This window comes from Mus musculus, chromosome 17 (assembly GCF_000001635.26).
Source record: "Mus musculus strain C57BL/6J chromosome 17, GRCm38.p6 C57BL/6J".
Lineage (NCBI taxonomy): Eukaryota > Metazoa > Chordata > Mammalia > Rodentia > Muridae > Mus > Mus musculus.
This window is the reverse complement of record NC_000083.6, coordinates 12775319-12794732: the sequence shown is the minus strand read 5'-3', so window position 1 is coordinate 12794732 and position 19414 is coordinate 12775319. Positions and strand designations below refer to the sequence as shown.

The 19414-nt window shown below is 44.9% G+C and overlaps 1 long non-coding RNA gene across 4 annotated transcripts in view, besides 1 other annotated feature; it reads right to left on the bottom strand.

Moving 5' to 3' along the window:
- Airn (antisense Igf2r RNA) overlaps positions 1-19414 on the bottom strand; it is a 118574-nt gene that overhangs the window by 65152 nt on the left and 34008 nt on the right. The window contains exon 2 of one of the 4 annotated variants that reach the window (NR_027784.1): positions 15221-15443. The exons of the other annotated variants lie outside the window; for them this stretch is intronic. This is a non-coding gene — a long non-coding RNA (antisense Igf2r RNA). The remainder of the gene's footprint in view (positions 1-15220; positions 15444-19414) is intronic. 4 annotated transcript variants of the gene reach the window in all.
- Positions 1663-5016: an enhancer, noted in NCBI's record as "VISTA enhancer mm89". NCBI's record gives its function as "enhancer in: heart[6/10] | blood vessels[8/10]" and the evidence as "EXISTENCE:transgenic organism evidence [ECO:0001131][PMID:17130149]".

Sequence of the window (19414 nt, the reverse complement as noted above, 5' to 3'; positions counted from 1 at the left end):
TATACCCCTACATCCATTGCTTCTGGGCCCCATTGAGACCAGTTCCGCCCGTTTGTACAAGTGATTATTAACTCCACGCCAGCCTCAGGAGTCTTTTCAATATTTTGTGGTCTTGCTTCTGTTTTTCTTCTGCCAAGGACTGCTCACTCCATGGAAATCTTGGTTAACCGTAAGATCTTGCCAGAGAAAGCGAATGCCTTCGGGCGAACACACCCAGGAAAGCTGGTCTCTCTCCTACGTGGCTAGGAGCCTCCAGGAAGAGGGCTCCCTTGTTGTGATTGAATAGTATCGAAGCTGTTTTGTGTCTAGTTGTTAACATGTGTCTGCTTGCTTTCACCTAACATTCCAGCGCTGAGAAAGGCCCAAGTCCCATCAGTCTTGGCAGAATCTGTTCAAGATGCTTTCCTCATTTAGTAGTGAGAAAGGGTTGGGTGGAGGCCAAGGTCACTGGGAGACTCTCCCCTGGTGCTTGAGAGAGCTTCCTGCCAAGATTTCCTATCCCCTTTGGTGGCAGATTTGCTGTGGGAACAACCTCACCATCTGTACGGAGCCTGCAGATAGAAAACACACAGGACATGTGGGCCTCCCTGCCCCAGGCCTGCACGAGCTGTAATCGACACCCCTGTTGCCTGCTCTTGGGAAACAGGAAGTCTGAAGGAGTGCTTGTGGTTCCACTGGGCATTTCAGCAGCTCCGGGACAGAACCACTTAAACAGTCAAATGCAGCTCCCAGGTGCAGAGCAAAGTGGCAATCGGCAATAGCTGCTTGCAGGAACCATTTAGTACATAGCGATTTCAAAAAAAAAAAAAAAAAAAAAATCTTGGGGATGGAGAGATGGCTCAGCAGCTGCGAACACTTGCTGCCTTTGTAGAGGGTGTGCACATTAGCTTCCCAGGACCTATGCAGTGCCTCTCAGTGGCTTGCAACTCCATTTCCAGGAGCTCTGAAGCCCCCTTCTGGCTTCTATGGTCACTGTGCAAAGGTGGTTGGTGCTCATAACCCCCCAGAGGCTCACACACATAGTCAATGAATAGTTATTTTAAAAAAAAAAAACAATAGAACATTGTCTTTCTTTTCCCCCCATGAAACTGTCTATAGGTCTGTTGTGGTGGAACTATTCCACCCTTGCTTGTTGAGGAAATCATTTTTAAGAGGAATGAAGACAGGCCGAACTCATGTAGACCCAACCAGAAGAATGTATTATAAGGATTATGGGTAAAGTTTAATTGGAAGAGTGCTGACCAGGCTTGCATGTACCACATAAACCAGGAATGGTGGTACATGCCTATAATGTCAGCACTTGGGAAGTGGAGACAGGAGGTTAGAGGTTCGAGGTACCTCTTACTACATAGCAAGTTTGAGGCCAGTTCAGGTTACTTGAGACTCTATCAAAAAAAAAAAAAAAAAATCCCAAAGGCAAGATGGTGAACAATATGGAAAAAAAGAGAATTTTCTGCCTGAAGCGATGAACAAAGTCCACGGACTCTCACAATAGCAAGGTATGCCATTCAGGGTTTAGGTTTTTTTTGTTTTGTTTTGGTTTGGTTTTTTTTTTGTTGTTGTTGTTTTGTTTTTGTTTTTATTTTTACTTCAGAAAAATACCAGGATTGAATCAATCCAACGGGGGAAAAGTTTACTTTTGCATCCTGCTTAGGACTGTTCTTCCAAGGTCTTGCTGGGTACCAGGATGACTTATCTGAGCGTCTACACTGTTGTGTGGCAAGCCTGAGACACAGCTGATGGAGATAAGAACTGTAAACGTGTCAAAATGGAGGAAGGGATGAGTGAGCTGGTGGGACGGAAGAAAAGTGGATCAGAAAGAGGATTCCCTTGAGCCACCCCCTCCCCCATTCTGTTGTTAATCTGACATGGGTGAACCTAGGCTAGCATGGCCCCCTCTGTGGGGGACCAAGGCTAGTGACACAGGTCCTGTGCCCTGATCCTGGCTCTCATCCTGCAGTCTCACAGGCTGGATGCCTTGTCACTTTGCCTGTTCAAGGTTCAGCACGTGCCTCTCCAGATGGCCACACCCTGCCCAACCCTTGAACTGTGTTCCAGAGCCAACAGAACTGTGTAAACAAGAGCAGCTGGCAGGCTCCTGCTTCTCATGGTTTCTGCTCTGAGATGAGTTTTCTAAAACGCCTCTGGAGTCCAATAGTCCTGGATGTGACTCCAGACTCCTCCGCTTCCTTATTCTACGTTTTAGGCAAGCGGCTCAAACTTCTTGGCATTGTCGGTGCTAATTGTTGGTCCCTGAAAGGTTTCATCGACTGTCAACCCCCAGGCTACAGATTGCTGATACCATGTAGATTTGGACAAACTGAATTGGAGTTGTGATTTGTAATTCATCCCTGGTTATAGGATGGTTGCAAGCAATACAAGTTATGAAATATTATACTGATTTACTTCCTTTTCAAAATTCCCATCACTGTGTATCTAGGTCATCATGGAAAGAGTAAAACAAAAAAAGAAAAGAAATAGAAAAAAATACTGCTTTTTTTTCCTGCTAAACCTCTTTGGTGGGGCTATGTATTTTGACTTTATACTTAGCATGTATTATTATTATTATTATGAGTTATAGCTCCAGCTAGCCTGGTTCTTGCTATATAGACCAGGCTGGATTTAGACTTGTAGCCATTCTCCTGTCTCAGCCTTGCGAGGGCTCTGGTTATAGTGACCTGGCATACTGGCCTATCTAACTTTTTTGGTTATAGTGATCTGGCATACTGGCCTATCTAACTTTTCTGGTTATAGTGATCTGGCATACTGGCCTGTCTAACTGTTTTAGCTTAATAAACCACCTCAGTCTCTTGGAGTTTGGATTCCATTTGTTCCTTAAGCATTCACATGTCGGGGGTTTAGTCCTTAGCATGGTGACTTTAAGATGTGATGGTATCTACAGGAGGTAGAACCTGGCCTCAGGGGTTGGGGGATGTAGCGCTCAGGAAGGAAGGAATGGATGTGGGGCCCGTGATACCCTGGTTGGGCTCTTGAGAGAGTGTTTTTATAAAGGTACATGCCTGGGCCTGTCTCTCAGGCTTCCTGTCTGGCTAGCTCCGACACACTCTTTCCATGATGTCATCCACAATGGGAGAGAGGGAAAAGAATCTTTGAAAGAGCCAACATTATGCTGGAAGAAATTTGATAGTCAAACTTGGACGTAGTGGCTTGGGCCTGTAATCCCAGCACCCAGGAGGCTGAGGTAAGAGACCAGTGAGCTAGAGGCCAGTGTGTGTGAGAGGAAATGAAAGAGGGAGGGGAAAAAGAAAAGAAGAGGCCCAGAGAGAGAGACTTGTAGTTTTCTCACAGTTTTCTTCCTTTTCTTTCTACTAAGTTATTTCTTATGTAGCTTGGGAATTTCAAGCAAACTGAACCAAGAATTTACAACTGAAAAAAGATACTATGGAAGAGAGATGAAAGGCTTGCATTTCCCTGGAATCCGTGTGCCAGGGGCATGTGCCTGCTGATTATTTCAGTGGCAAGCCTTTTAATTAGCAGGCGACGGTCACATGCTTTCCTAGTGGGTCTCATAACAGCTCTTCCAACGAGGTTTCCACCAGGGATCCCGTTAGCTGAAGTAACAGATGACCCAATTCCAAGTTAATAAAGAGGAGATGGAAGATTTCCTAGCTCAGGTTAAAAAAAAAAAAAAAGTCCAGTGAGATTCCTCTCTCCCAGCCTTGTGATCAAAGTGCCCCAAGGCTGATAGCAGTGTCAGCCCCTACTAATCCTGTCAGCTTCCTGCCCATGCCTGTTGTTAGAGAGAGGTCAACTTCCCATGGCAGCATGAATGCTATCTTCCCAGGAGCTCTGGTAATCATCTCCTTACATCTTTCACACACAGGCTTAAGTGTACCCGGGGGATGGACATGTTTGTTTGGCTTACACTATCAGCTGGAGTGTGACAGACACTGAACAGTCAACCGTAAAGTCTTCCACATTCTTCCATTTGCAGGGGGCTGGGGAGGGGGGCGTCATCTGATCAGGGGCTGGCAAGCTATAGACATGGAACCATATCTGGCTATTTTCAAAAGTGAAGCTTTCTTGGCTCACTGCCACGTACATAGGCTCACACGTTGCCTGAGGCCGTTCTCATGCCACAGGGGCAGAGCTGAGTAGCTGTGCCGGAAAGCCATAGGATCCATACAGCTTAAACAGTTTACGGCCTGACCCTTTGATGAGTTTGCTGACCTCTGCTCTGGATGAAGAAAGCGGAACGGAGATTAAACAACCAGTCCAAAGTCAAAGGGTGGACAGGAAGCAGGGATGGGAGCCCATAAACCCACTGTCCCCAGATCTGCCAGGGGAGTTTCTGTGCCTGAGCTGGCATTTCTGCCATGCCAAAATAGAATGAGGCTGACCTAAGCTTGCATGAGTCAACCTCTGTGACAACTGATCCATTCTTAGAAACAAGTGTTTCAGGGGCTAGAGATTGTTCAGTGGTCAAGAGTGCTTGGGGGCTCCTTGGGAGGGCCTGGGTTTGATTCCCAGTACCCACATGGCAGCTCACAACTGTTTGTAGCTCCAATTCCGGGGGCATCTTCTGGCCTCTTCCAGTCCCAGGCACACTTACATGCAGGCAAAACATCCATACCACCCAAAGGAAAAAAAAAATCATGTGAATATGAAAAGGGGCTCAGTGACTGCCTGCGAGTAGCTGTTGCTCACAAGGTGGTTCACAACATCCAGTTTCAGGGCATCTGATGCCTTCGCCTGAGTTTCTCTGACACCAGGCATGTGCATGCTACGTGGGTAAAGCATGCAAACCCATAAAGTAAATAAGTCTGGAAAAGGGGGAGGCTGAAAGCAGGGCTGGAGAAAATGAAAACCATGTCTATGATGACCCAGAAGCCTCTAGTAACGTTCTATCTCATTTTACACACAGGCTTACATGAGCCTGGTTCTAAAGAGTATGGCTAGAGGAAGTCCATCACTGCTCAGAATAATTGTTTGGGGCATGGTAGATTCAGATACCCAATTTCTGAAAGACACCAGGACCAACGGGCATATTAGAATATTTCAATAACCAGTGGGATAAAATAAAAGTCGTAACAAATAACTTTACCTTGGTATGGTGGCACATGCCTGTATCCTAGTCCTTGGGAGACACAAGTAGGAGGGCAACTCCAAGTTTGAGGCCAGCCTGGTCTACAGAGAGTTCTAGACCATTTTATGGCTACTACATAGTAAGATTCTGACTCGCATATATAAAATGTTCATGCAGACAAAATGTCGATTCATATTTAATTTGATGATATTAAAACAATATATATTTGGTATTGACCACATTTTAAAATAATTCTTTTAAGATGAGCTCTCAGCAGCGCAGGCTGGGTTTGAACTCACTGAATCCCACCTGCTTCTGCCTCCTAAGTGTTGAGATTAGGTGTGACTTCTATTTTCATTTTTTTTAATTTTTACGTGTGTGTGTGTGTGTGTGAGTGTGTACACTTGAGAGCATGCTCATATATACAGAAGTTAGAGGAGATCTAGTGTTTTCCTCAATTATTTTGTACCTCTCTCTTTTTCTGTTTCTGTCTTTGGGTCTTTGTTCCCCCCCATTTCACCCCCTTTTCATGTGTGTATGCTCATATATAGAGGTCAGAGGAGATCTAGTATTTTTCTCAATTATTTGATCACTCTGTCTCGTGTGTGTGTGTGTGTGTGTGTGTGTGTGTGTGTGTGTGTGTGTATCTGAAGTTTGCCATTTCTGCTATGCTGGATGGCCATCAAGCTCCCAGGATTCTTCACTCTCTCCCTCCACACACTTTGCTTGTAGGCAGATGTGGTTGTGTTGGGCTTTTACATGAGTGCTGGAGATTTGAACTGAGTCCTATATTGTCCACAACTGTAAACGTTAACGTTTATTTACCAGAGGTGATTGTCTCACAGGCTTATAGCTGAATAAGCTCACTTTTTCTAGCTCTTTCTGAAGTCTGGCTTGCTGGTCTAACTCTGCTTCATATTCTCTTCATGTTCTGCTTCAAACTCCTCTTCAAGCTGACTGATTCAATCTGGTTTCTCTTGGGTTCTCCCTGAATTGCTCTGCTTGGCCTCAAACTAACTCTAGTAATTTGTTGTACTCTTTGACTCCTTATTCATTCTCTGGTTTCAGTTGCCTCTGCTGACCTGCACTGAAATGCATGATCTCACAAATGAACTCAACTCCACTGCACATGGACTCCCAGCTGACTCTCTCCCTACACTGTTCTTAAAAGGCTTCTTTCCTGTACTGTTCTCATGAGAACTGGACATATCCTTTCTCTGACTCACTGTCAAATCTTTTCTGATTCGTCACTTTGTCTGCCAGTCAATTAGATGTCATTTTCAAACATGGTTGCTTCCTTCTACAAACTAACTTTAGTTCATTGTTAGGGATTAAAGGTATGTAATGAGGGGGTGTCTGTATATTCCAGCTGGATCACACAGACCTAGAAGGTCTTTGTTGGTGATCCTTTGCCAGAGCAGCCATGTTGCTGGATTAAAATTCCTCTACACATGTCAAGCACTCTTACGCACTGAGCCATCTCCCCAGCCTCTGTGTGGTAGTTTGAATATGTTTGGCTTACAGGAAGTGGCACTATTAGGATATGTGGGCTTGTTGGAGTAGGTGTGGCCTTGTAAGCGGTGTGTCACTGTTGGGGTAGGCTTGGAGGTCTCATCCTATGCCAAGGCTCTGCCCAGTATGGAAGAGACCCTTCTCCTAGCTGACTGAGGAAGACAGTCTCCTGCTGTTGCCTTTGGATCAGGATGTAGAACTCTTGGCTCTTCCAGCACCATGCCTGCCTGGACGCTGCCATGCTTCCACCTTGATGATAATGGACTGAACCTCTGAAACTGTGAGCCAGCTCCAATGAAATATTTTCTCTTACAAGAGTTACCTTGTTCATGTTGTCCCTTCACAGCAATGAAAACCCTAAGACAGAAGTTGATACCAGGAATTGGATATTGCTGGGATAGGCCTGATCATGTTTTTGTTTGGAGGAATGTGGATTTTGGGACTTTGGATTTGGAAAGCAATGGAATGCTTTAGTTGAGACCGTCTTAGTAGGAATATAGAAGACATTGGTTCTGGGGGTGATTTGAACTCTTGGGGCCTGACTCAAAAGGTTTCAGAGGAGAAGAATGTTAATATGTGGCCTACAAACTGTTTTTGTGATGTTTTGGTGAAGAATATGGCTGCTTTTTGCCTTTGTCCTGAGGCTAAAGTGAAAAGATTTAGATTAATTGTGTTAGCAAAGGAAATCACAAAACAGTCTAGTATAAATTTTGTTGTGTGGTTACTAAAGTTCACTCTTATGAAAAGCATTTTGGTGAAAAGGAAGAAGCTGAGAAAGGAAAAATACAAAATATATGGTTAAACTATTAAAGGAGTGCCATGAAGTGGAATGAAGCTGAATCCTCCGTTTAAATTGATAAACAGATCAAGGGGCTGGCAACATCAGGGCAAGATCCTGCCCAGGTAAACTTATTGTTTGTGTTTGCAGTTGAACAAATGATAGTTATATCTAGGCATCATTATGACCTGGTTATTGTTTTCATTTGGACATAAGGAGATATGATTGTCTGTCCAATTGACAAGGAATGGATTGTGATGACTATTCTTGATTGTCAATTTGACTATATCTGGAATGAACTACAATCCAGAAACCTGTGATCTAGATCTTGAGGCATAATGTCCATGCTTATAAAGATCTTGTGCAAAGGTATAGAAAGGCTTAGGTCCAGGCATGGTGGTACATGCCTTTAACGCTGGCATTTGAGACAGAGGCAAGCAGATCTCTGAGTTCAAGTCTGGTCTACAGAGCAAGTTCCAGGACAGCCAAGCTTAGGCAGTAAAGGAGTTGGAAAACAGAAAGCTGATAATGATGTAATAGAACAAAGGGATCATGTTCCAGCCCCAGCAAGTAGCAGAAATCAGCAGCTTTGGCCACGTAGCTCTGGCTATAGAGTTAAAAATAGAAGACATTACTGGGACAATTGATGCTGGCTAGTTGGAGCTAAGAAATTAGTGGTGATTAAGAAGAGACCAGTATCCCTGAGGTGAAATCTTCTGGGAAGTGTTTTCTGAGAGCACAAAGAAGTTATATTCCAGATACAGTCAAGGTTGTATCTTGTGTTGCAACTGGACTTGGTAATGTGTAAGAGTCACCCAGGTGGTACTGGTTTTTGAAGGCATGAAGGGGTCATGGAAATCAGCTGAAGTTTGGCACTGTGAGAGGATGGAAACAGTCATTGAATGGAAGGTGCAGCCTCAGTTGTAGTTGATGGCCCAGGACTGAAGGGGTCATGCAAAGAAATTGAGGCTTGGCATCAAGAGGGGAGCCTATGAAAGGGTATTTATTGGTGAAGCCTACCATATTGCATATTGCATATTGTAGCAGAAGACCTAGCATATTGGAGATGTCAATACCATGGGATGACTACTACGAACAGCAGTAGCAGTGGAATGGAGTCAACCAGAGCCTAGAGTGCTACAGAGGGAGCTAGAGAAGTGACCCGTGCCCTTTGGAGGAGCCCAGAAGATCATGTGTGGATCCCAGACACTGAAATAAGAAGCTGTGAAGTGGGGGCTGGAGAGATGGCTCAGCCGTTAAGAGCACTGACTGCTCTTCTGAAGGTCCTGAGTTCAAATCCCAGCAACCACATGGTGGCTCACAACCATCCATAATGAGATCTGATGCCCTCTTCTGGTGTGTCTGAATACCAGTGTACTACTGGTAGTATACTGTAGTAGTCTAAGTATACTGTAGTATCCTGGTGCTAGAAGTGTACTTAGATATAATAATAAATAAATCTTTAGGCCAGAGCAAGCGGGGCTGACCGGAGCAAGCAGAGGTCCTGAATTCAAATTCCTAGCAACCACATGATGGCTCACAGTATAGCTACAGTGTACTCATATACATTAAATAAATAAATAATAAACAAATCTTAAAAAAAAAAGAGCCTGTGAGGTTGAAGTTGTCTTGGAGACCCTGAGATATTAACAATGCCAGAGCCATGGGATACGTGCTGAGGAAAGCCGCTAACAGGGAGTAGAACCAGCTCAAGAGAAAGCAGTTTGTTGCAGTCAGAGAAGACAGAAGGAGTTGGAGACCCGAGGAGTGCTTTGACGTCTGACGTGGAGATGCAGAGCTTGGAGTTTGCCCAGCTGGTTTTATCTTGCTTTGGCCCAGTGTTTCTTCACTATGCTATTCTGGAAGGATAATGTGTATCTTTTATTTTATTTTATTTTTTTGGTTTTTCGAGACAGGGTTTCTCTGTATATCCCTGGCTGTCCTGGAACTCACTTTGTAGACCAGGCTGGCCTCGAACTCAGAAATCTGCCTGCCTCTGCCTCCCGAGTGCTGGGATTAAAGGTGTGCGCCACCACTGCCCGGCTAATAATGTATATCTCATGATGTGAGAAATATGTGATCTTTTTTACTTTATAGGGGATTATAGTTAAGAGATTGCATGGGTCTCAGAAGAGGCTTTTGAACTTTTAAACATTTTCGAGATGTGATAGACTATGGGGACTTTTGAAGTTGGACTAAATGTATTTCTCATTATGCTATGGTTGTGTTTGAACCAGCCTATGGGAGAACAGGGAATGGAATGTGGTGGTTTGACTATACATGGCCCGTGGGAAGTGGCATGATTTGGAGTGTGGCCTTGTTGGAGGAAGCATGTTACTGTGGGGTGGCCTTGGAGGTCTCCTCCTATGCTCTGGCTCTGCCCAATGCAGAAGAGACCCTCCTCCTGGATGCCTGCGGAGACAGTTTCTTGCTGGTGGCTTTGGATCAGGATACAGAACTCAGGATATAGAACTCTCAGCTCCTCCAGCGCTATCTGCCTGCACACCGCCATGCTTCCCACCATGATGATAATGGACTGAACCTCTGAAATTGTAAGCCAGCCCAATTAAATGTTTTTTTATAAGAGTTACCTTGGTCATACTTCCCTTCACAGCAATGAAACCCTAACTAAGATACCCTGTGTGTTTGTTTTTAAAGACAGGATCTACATAGCAAGGCTGTTCCCAAATTCAAGATCTTCCTGCCCCAGCCTCCTGAGTGGTGGATTTACCAATACGGGCTGCTAAGCTAAGCCCAGCCAGCATTTGAACTGAGTTTGGATGTTTTCTTATGCCAGTAAATGTTTCCAAATAAAGTCACTGTGCTGTTTAATTTAAAAAATTATTATTATTATTATTAATTATTATTATTGCATTCAACTTAACATAAGCTAAAATCATCTGGTAAGATGGAGCCTCAGTTAAGATGTCTCCATCAGGGCTGGTGAGATGGCTCAGTGGGTAAGAGCACCTGACTGCTCTTCCAGACTGCTCTTCTGAAGGTCTGGAGTTCAAATCCCAGCAACCACATGGTGGCTTACAACCATCTGTAATGAGATCTGACTCCCTCTTCTGGAGTGTCTGAAGACAGCTACAGTGTACTTACATATAAATAAATAAATAAATAAATCTTTAAAAAAAATGTCTCCATCAGATTGTCCTATAACCAAGTCTGTGAGGCATTTTCTTTATTATTGATTGAAGTGTGAGGGCCCAGTCCATTGTAGGTGGTACTATCCCTGGGCAAGTAGTTCTGAGGTTTTGTTTTTGTTTTTTGAAAAAACAAAAAAAAACAAAAAACAATGAAACAAAGAAAGGAGCTAGAGAGATTGGCTCAGTGGTTAAGAGCACTGTCTGCTCTTCCAGAGGTCCTGAGTTCAATTCCCAGCAAACACATGGTGGCTCACAACCATCTATAATGGGATCTGAAGTCCTTTTCTGGCATGCAGGCATACATGCAGACAGAGCACTCAAACATTAACAAAAACCCCATACATAAAGACAAAATAAAACCCTAATGAGCGTGGGGAGCAAGCCAATAAGAAGTGTTTCTTTGTGACCTTTTCTTCAGTTCCTGCATGCAGGTTCCTGCCCTGTTGGAGTTCCTGCCATCTTCCCTCAGTGATGGAATGCATTCTGAAAGTGTGAGCTTTATTTCAATAAGCCCCTCTCCTACCGAGTTGCCTTTGGTCAGGATACGTTTCACAGCTACAGAAAGCAAACAGATAGAATCACATCCTGATATGAGGCTTGGGACCTCAGTGTCACTTGAGGGTCAGCTGAACTTATATGACATCTGAGTTAGGGTGCAGTACTCTAGGGGGAAAAAAAGCACCTGAGAATGGAAGGGAGCTAGAAGGCTGGGGAAAGAGCCCACAAAGCCACCGTGATCTACTTATGATGATAATTGTGTTATGTGGTGACTCCACTCAAAGTCATCTGGGTTTCACTTCCTTTATCGAAACTCCGAGTTTCTAAATACTTCACCCTGCCCCCGCTCTTGTCTGTGTTTAGCCACAGCAGATCTAGTGTACTTCCCAAGTCTGTCACAGGCCAGTCTAAGGCAGGCTGTTCCCCACCTTTGTGAATCTATACCTGTGAGTGTATGTTGTTCACACCACAGCATGCATGTGGAAGTCAGGCAACAATCTTTCACGTCAGTCTTTGCTTTCTGCCTCATTTGAGACAGTCTCTTGTTAGCCACATACATAAGGCTAGTTGGACCACAGGCTTCTAGGGATATGCCTGTCTCCACCCCCATATCCAAGTAGGAGCATTGGGATCGCAGATGTGTGCTACTCTGGCCAACTTTATGTGGTTTACAGAGAATCTCGCTCAGTTCATCATCCCAGGGGTGGGGGTGGGAGGAGTGTTCTATCCACTGAGTCATCAGTGCAGCTCCGTGAACTTTAGAAAATTTATTACATTTATTTGTATGTCATGCATATGTGCATAAGTGCAGGTGCTCTCTCCCACGCATGTGACACCTCCATGTTTCAGGCTTGGTGGCATGTGTGTTTACCTATAAGCCATTTCCGTATCCCCCATTTACAAAACTTTAAAAATTAGGTTTCCTGTCGTCCTCCTCCAGCTCAAAACACCTCTTTTGGGAATCTCTCTGCTTCTTGCAAACAGTTAGAATTCTAGGTGGCTGACTGCTGGCTTCCTAGTAGGTATTAAAGCTACCTGCCTGGCACACTGTCAATCTTGTTTCAAACCTGTGAGTTTCTCAGTGGGGTGTGCCTTTGCTTTGCCAGTAACAACACAGACTTAGGTCTTCAGCTTGCCCTTGCTCAGAGAATGTCACTATCTTCTCTCTCAACAATGTAGGAGGAAGGGACTTGTTAAGTATGGAGGTCTAATATGCTACTAACTTTTGCTAAAGTTGGGGAGAGAAGAGTCTTAGCAGGTGATATCTTACATAGATCTGCCCTTGGGAGTTCCTAGATCCCACTAATAGGGAGTTTTACGAAATGAGGAATCACAAAAACACAAAACAAACAAAGACATGCCCAGTACCTATGAGAATATAAAACACTGGATATATCATACACAGTTCCTCAGGATAAATGTCAGAATGGCTACTCTGAAAAATGTTTTTGTCTAGAAACTTTAGCAGTCAGCTTTGGAAAAAGATCTCCCAATTTATCATGTTCATTTGGTATTGTACTGTAATTTAATTGGCCAGAGGTTAACTTATTTTCCCACTTGTATGGGGATAACACAGTATATTAGATATGTAACTTCTTAATTTATGTGCATTTGATTATAGAAATTAATAATGTATTGCCTAAATAGTAAAAACCCTCAGAGTTGCAAATTAATTTTCTTTTGCTTTTCAAGACAGGGTACATAGTCCTGGTTGTCCTAGCACTTATGAGCTGGCCTCCTGTCCTGGAATTCAGAGATCTACCTGCCTCTGCCTCCCAATTGCTTGGATTAAAGGTACACACCACCATAACTTGTAGATTTGCAATTTCTTTTGTGGGGAGTGGTTTGAAACTGGAACTCAGGTACCTCAGGCTAGCCTTAAACAAGTTATATAACTGAGGGCTAGCCTTAAACAGGTTATATAACTGAGGGTGGCCTTAAACTTCTGACCTTTCTGCCTCTACCTCTGGAGTGCTAGGGTTTTGGTGTGAGCCACAATAAATGGTCTAAGTTAAAAACAAAAACAAAAATACAACATTAATTTCAGAAGTGGGGATACAAGCCGGTAATCCTAGCCTGAGGCCAGAGCAGGGGGACAATGGGCTTGAGGCTTGCTTGGGCTACATGTAAGTTCCAGCATAGCCTTAGCTGCACAAAGGTGCTCTTTCAAAAATAAGTAAATAGGAATGTATGTACATGACTCTTAGCTTTCCTCAGTCAGTGAACTCGTATGTGCCTACAAAAGCTTGCACATGTACGTTCGTGGAGCTTCATTTGTGAGGACAATGCAGAAGTCAGGAAACAAACCACAGAATGGCCACATCACCAAATACCTACTCAGCAGTAAGAGTTAAGAATTCTGGACTGCTTTGGGGAGGGAATTTGCTCCTTCCCATTCTGGCTCTGTGAGGCATGCTTTGCGGGCAGTAGTCCCCATACAGAACTCACAGGGCCCCTCAACTGCAGGCCCGCCCTCCTTGGGAGCTGCCAGAGGTCTGGTCTCTGCTTTCTTCCTAAAGGTTTAACCCTTTCGCCTACAACTTCTGACTCCTTTTCATGTATATATTTCTACAGAATCTCACTATACTGCTCAGGCTAATCTCAAATTTGTGGGACTGAGTGATCCTCTTGTCTGCCACTCCTGAGTACCTGGGACTCCATGTATACACTATTTGTCCTGAGTAGTGGTTTAATAAACAAACCCAGCCTTAGATATGGAAAGCAGATTAGTGGGTAGCAGAGGTTAAGGATGTGGCAGGAGACTGAGAAGGAAGTGGTTATAAAAGGAATCCCTCAAAGGCTTGAACTGTTTTGCTTCGTTTGGGACGGGGTCTCAGGGGTCCCAGGCTGGCCTCAAATTCACTATATAGTTGTTGAGGATGGCCTTGAACTCTTGATTCTCTTGCCTAAGTCTCCCAAGTGCTGGAGTCCAAGAGTCTATCAGAAACACACACACACACACACACACACACACACACACACACACACAAACAAAACTGGGAGGGGGCTTGGAGAAGATCTGTAGGTGTTATTATTACCCATACTTCATACTGTGGTTATGATAGAGTTTCATTTTTGTGAGTTGGTACTGTTGGGGGAAGGTAGGTAAAGGGTGTATGAGAACTTCCTGAGGAAAGTTTAATAAGGAATTATGAACTCTTTATATACTACATTCCAGCTATGACAAAAGATGCAAACTGTGTCCTTAAACTCAGAGCTCAAGTGAGCACTCTCTACCATACAACCTAACTGAAACCAGAGTAGAACACTGAATTAAAGTCAGTGGGAGCCGTGGGACTAGAGGAGCTGGTCTGGAGGAAATCTCCTCCTGAGAGGGCAGGGGTAGGATCACTTCCCCGCCTCCCTGGAGCCTGTATATCCCGGCCCCCGCAGCCCTGCACCCTCGTCCTTGCCCCTCGGAAGAGGTCACGTAGCCTGGCAGCCAGGGTGGGCTTCCTCTCCTTATAAGGCTATGTCCAGGAATATCTGACATTCCTCTCTATGTATGTGAAGCATCCTTGGCTCCCTGGCCCCAGCCAATGATATATACTCTCCCTGAAGACCCCTACCCACTCCCTAACGATTAAAAATAGCTTTTGTTCTCCCAATTAGATGAGCTGTCTCACTGAAGCCTGGGTTTCATTTCAAAATTTAAATCCCCAAAGATAGCATTATTAACTATCAGGAAAGGGGCTGGAGAGATGGCTCAGCAGTTAAGAGGAGCACTGCTTGCTCTTCCAAAAGAGCAAGGGTTCAATTCCCAAAACTCACATGGCAGCTTACAACTGTCTGTAACTTCAGTTTGAAGGAAATCCAACACTCTCACACAGACATACATGCAGGCAAAACACCAATGCATATAAAACAAAAATAAATCATTAAAATATGAACTAACAGGAGAGCTATGCATGAAGATACAAAGAAACTTTATGTGGGTCTCTGATTCTGCTCAGAGAGGTGGCTCGGAAACAGACAGCTTGGAAGGGACTCAGATCTCACAGGAAATGTGGTTCAGCCCAACATGGAACAGAAGCGCCTTGCATGAGCTCTGCTGGCGCAGGTCTGTGGTTGCAGTAAACATGGTTGTTAGCTATTTCCTTCTATTGACACACTCCCTCCTGGAGGAAGGATGGGGCCTCATAAGATCCAGGAAGCTCAGGTCCTTGCAAGGTTCATCATAAGGCTCCACCCCAAGATCCTCTGAGCAGTAAACAGACTCAGGGAGAGGCTTACCAGAGGGGTTACCTGCATGCTGCACAGTGAGATCCAGGGATGCAGCTTTCATGGTGGAGTGGCTTGATGATACAGCTGTCCCGAGTCACCCATGGTCCTGTAGGTCACCCTTCTATAAAGTCACTGGCTCCAAGCTGGACTTAGGTGGGATGACTTCTTTGGTTTGTCCTCGGGACACTATCTGGACGAGCAGGCCTTTGTTCACATCTCTTCAAGAAATGTCCTACAATAGCCACTTTGTAGCATCAAGTCCAGAACGGATGACCAGCACACACTGGTATGGACGAATGTGCCCAGCCCTCCAGGAAACCCTCTTCTGCAGAGCCCTTAGGAAGCTAGAAAGCTTAGCATCATGCTCATTTAACAGGCAAACTAAAGGCAAGTGTGCTGTCTGCATACTACAGCACAGGGTGAAGGGCATCCTTAAAGCTGATTACTGGCACATGGGGTCTTGGCAAACGTACTGATTCTCCTGCAAGGTGACAATCACACACTGGTCTGTATTTCCGAGGCTTGAGGGGAGTGGCCAGTAGTGGGGTCCCGGACCTCGGTCTTTTCCATTTTGTTCCCACAGTGTTGGCTGTTGTTCTAGCTCTGGTTTTGTTGCTATGATAAGCACCACGACCAAGGAGAAAAAGTTTGTCTTACACTTCCAGGTCACAGGCAATCATTGAGGGAAATCAGGGTAGGAACTGAAGGCCAGGACTTGAAGCCAAGACCACAGAGGAACATTGCTTTCTGGCTTGCCCCTCGGTCTTGTTATAGCAGGCCAATCATCTTAGGGATCTTACTACCTACAGTGGGCTGGGCCTTCATATATCAACCAGCAACCAAGAAAGTGCCTTCATGGACAGAGGCCAATCTGATCAAATTTTATCTTATTGGAGAGAAGAGCATTTGACAGCATGCCCCAGGTTATTGCCTACCAAGCCTCTGTCAGGATGGGGTTGAAAGGTATTGACTCTGGTTGTAAGCATAGTAAAGCCAAGGACCTCATGCTCTCAATCTAGAGATATCCTTTGCTGGCCAGAAGGGAATCAGGAGCCTACAGGAAGACAGCAAGCTCCACCTGCCCATTCCCCTCTCTGCTCCATGCTATAGGCCAGGATTCCAGTCCTAAGCAGATTTTTACCAACTAGAAAATATGCTGTTGAGGAGAAAAAGCTGTTGGCTTTCTCTTTTGTTGCATTTCCCCCTTTGAGAAAGGCTCTCACTTTGTGTCCTTCGTTGGCCTAGAATTATGAAGTTCAGGTTAGCTTTGGGAACATGATGCAACCGACTCAGCTTCCCAAAAGTTGGGGTTACAAGTGTGGGCCACCACAGCTGGTGACTTAGTTACAATTTCCATTGCTCCAGTGAAACAACACCATGACCCAAAGGCAAGCCAGGAGAAAAGGGTTAACCTGGCTTACACCTTCACATTACTGTTCAGTACCAAAGGCAATCAGGACAGGAATTCAGACAGGTCAGGAACCTGGGAACAGGAGCTGATGCAGAGGCCATAGAAGGGTGCTGCTTACTAGCTTGCTCTACATGAATTGTTCAGCCTGCTTTCTTATAGAACCCAGGACTACAAGCACCATCCCAAATGAGCTGGGCCCTCACCCATCAATCACTCATTAAGACAATGCCTTATATATGGATTTTATTGAGTTTTTTCCTTCAGTTGAGGTTCCTTCTTTCAGATATTCTAGCTTGTGTCAAGTTGTCAGAAAACTATCCAGTGTACACGTCGTCATATTAATTCTTGTTGACTTGCTTCTTGGGCTACTTTATTGGGTTCTAGTATCTACCATCCTTCCAACCCTTATTCTACCCCAATCCCGTCCAACTACCCAACACTAGGTAGGGGAGAAAGAAGACCAAAGAAGGTGTAGATTCTCCTGGTGTAGGCCTCCTTAGACTACTTCTTGCTGACTAGCAGCCTTGGGTTTCTTGGGGCAAGACCAATCTCCATCATCAGGATATCTCTAACCAGCAATCTAGCAAAATAGCTAACATAGCAGGGGAGCAGCATAGGCCCTCTTGGAGCTCAGACATTTATACCGTCTCAAGAGTCATCAGAATTCCAAACAAACTATCTGCAGCTGGCAAAAATCACACCCCTCCTAGAGTACTCCAGCATCTGTGCACAGCCTGCATCAGCCCCATATACCTACCACACCTGGGATTAAAACAAAAACATTCACCTGTTTTTTTTTTGTTTTTTTGGTTTTTTTTTGTTTTTGTTTTTCGAGACAGGGTTTCTCTGTATAGCCCTGGCTGTTCTGGAACTCACCCTGTAGACCATGCTGGCCTTGAACTCAGAAATCTGCCTGCCTCTGCCTCCCGAGTGCTGGGATTAAAGTCCTGCGCCACCACGCCCGGCCTAACTGGGTTTTTAATGAAATCAAAATTCTAACTACAGATTCTGACGGTTTGGGGCTGACAGAATGCATAAGCCAATAAAAGCCTTATAACTTGATGTGAGGAATCCGCAGTGGATGGAGAGAACTGATTGCTGAAACTGTTCTCTGGCCTCCATTAGGTACACCATGGCATCCATGGCATGCACACCCAAAGAATCACACTTTGAGACAGTTCCTCACTGTGATCCCACTCTCTGTGTAGTCCAGGTTAGACTCAAACTCAAGAGATCTGTCTTCCTCTGGCTCCTATGTGCCGGGATTAAAGGTGTGTGCCACCATGTCCAGTTCCTCTCTTGCTGTTCAAAGCTGGGGGTCTCACATAGTCCAGGCTGGCTTCTGACTCACTGTGTATCAAAGGATAACCTTGAACTCCTGAGCTTCCAGCTTCTGCCTTCATTCTGGGATTAGAGGCATAGGCCACCACACCTATTTATTGTTTTGAGACAGGGTTTCACACCATAGCCTAGTTGGGTCTGGAACTCACTGTAAACATAAAATGACCTTGAACTCAGAGCAGTTCTCCTGCCTCCACCTTGGGAGTTCAGGGACTCAGATTATAGGAGTGCCTACAACACCCGGCTGCCTCGGGTCCTTTGAATGAGGCAGCTTTCATCAATCCTGCAACAAGATGGGTCTGTATCCCAGTGACCATTTCTCTCTTGCTCTGAGTCTCTCTCAACTTTCTTTAGGCACAAATGTTTGGCAACCTACTTTTAATAAGGGTTCAACCTCTCCTCTAGCCCACCACCCAGCAGAGGTACTGGGAGAGAAAAGTTATTAGGATATGGAGGGAAGTGAACATGTTCTACAAGAGTTCTTCGGGGGCGAGCTCAATCTTCTTGGGCAGCAGTTTAGTCTCTTAGCAAACACCAAATACGACTCAGCAGCTGCAGACCAGTCCTCTAGGCAGGCAGACACCACACACGAACCAGCAGCTACAGTCCAGTCCTTTCAGCAAGCAGACACCCGGCAGCTGTAGTTTAATCCTGAAGAAACTGCCAGGCTCTCCAACCAGCCTGAGGAGAGGCCGCTGAAGGGCAAGCTGCTGCAGGAACCTCACGAGCAGTTCTTAGTCCAGCTTCTCACAATGCTGGTGTTATCACAAATTGAGCTCAACAACGCTATGTAAAGTGAACAAATACATGTGTGTCTTTAGCGAAGAATAGCAAGGGGGAGCAAACCAAACCAAACTGAGTGCTTGTCTCCCACTGTCTGTGGGGTCATATTTCTACTCCATCATCATGCGTTCTTTCACGTGTTTGCTATATCAAACATACTTTCATCTGTGTCTGCCTCAGGAAAAATTCTTTCACCTGTTTGCTTTAGCAAGGCATCCTTTCACCTGTGAGCCCTAGCAAAACATCATTTGACACAACTTTCCAAAGAATCTAGAAGTTTTCACTTCAACTTTCTTTTCTTCTCCTTCTTCTCCTTCTTCTTCTTTTTTTTCTGCCAGGGTATGACTTCGTTGCCCTGGTAAGCCTGAATCTTGATACATAGACCAGGCTAGCCTTGAACTCTCAAGAGATCTGAATGCCTCTGCCTTTGGAGTTCTAGGATTAAAGGTGTGTGTGTGTGTGTGTGTGTGTGTGTGTGTAGATCCAGCTAAAGAACTTCCGGGTCTCTCTGAGAAGGGGCAACAGATGAACTGCAGAGAACTGTTTTCTGACTGTGCTTCTTCAAGTCTGAGATGCTCATGCTTCATAAATGACAAGAACAAAAGGACCCAGGCCAAGGGGCTAGAGCAGGGATGGTATCAATGTGGCTTTGACTCAGAGTGAGCCTC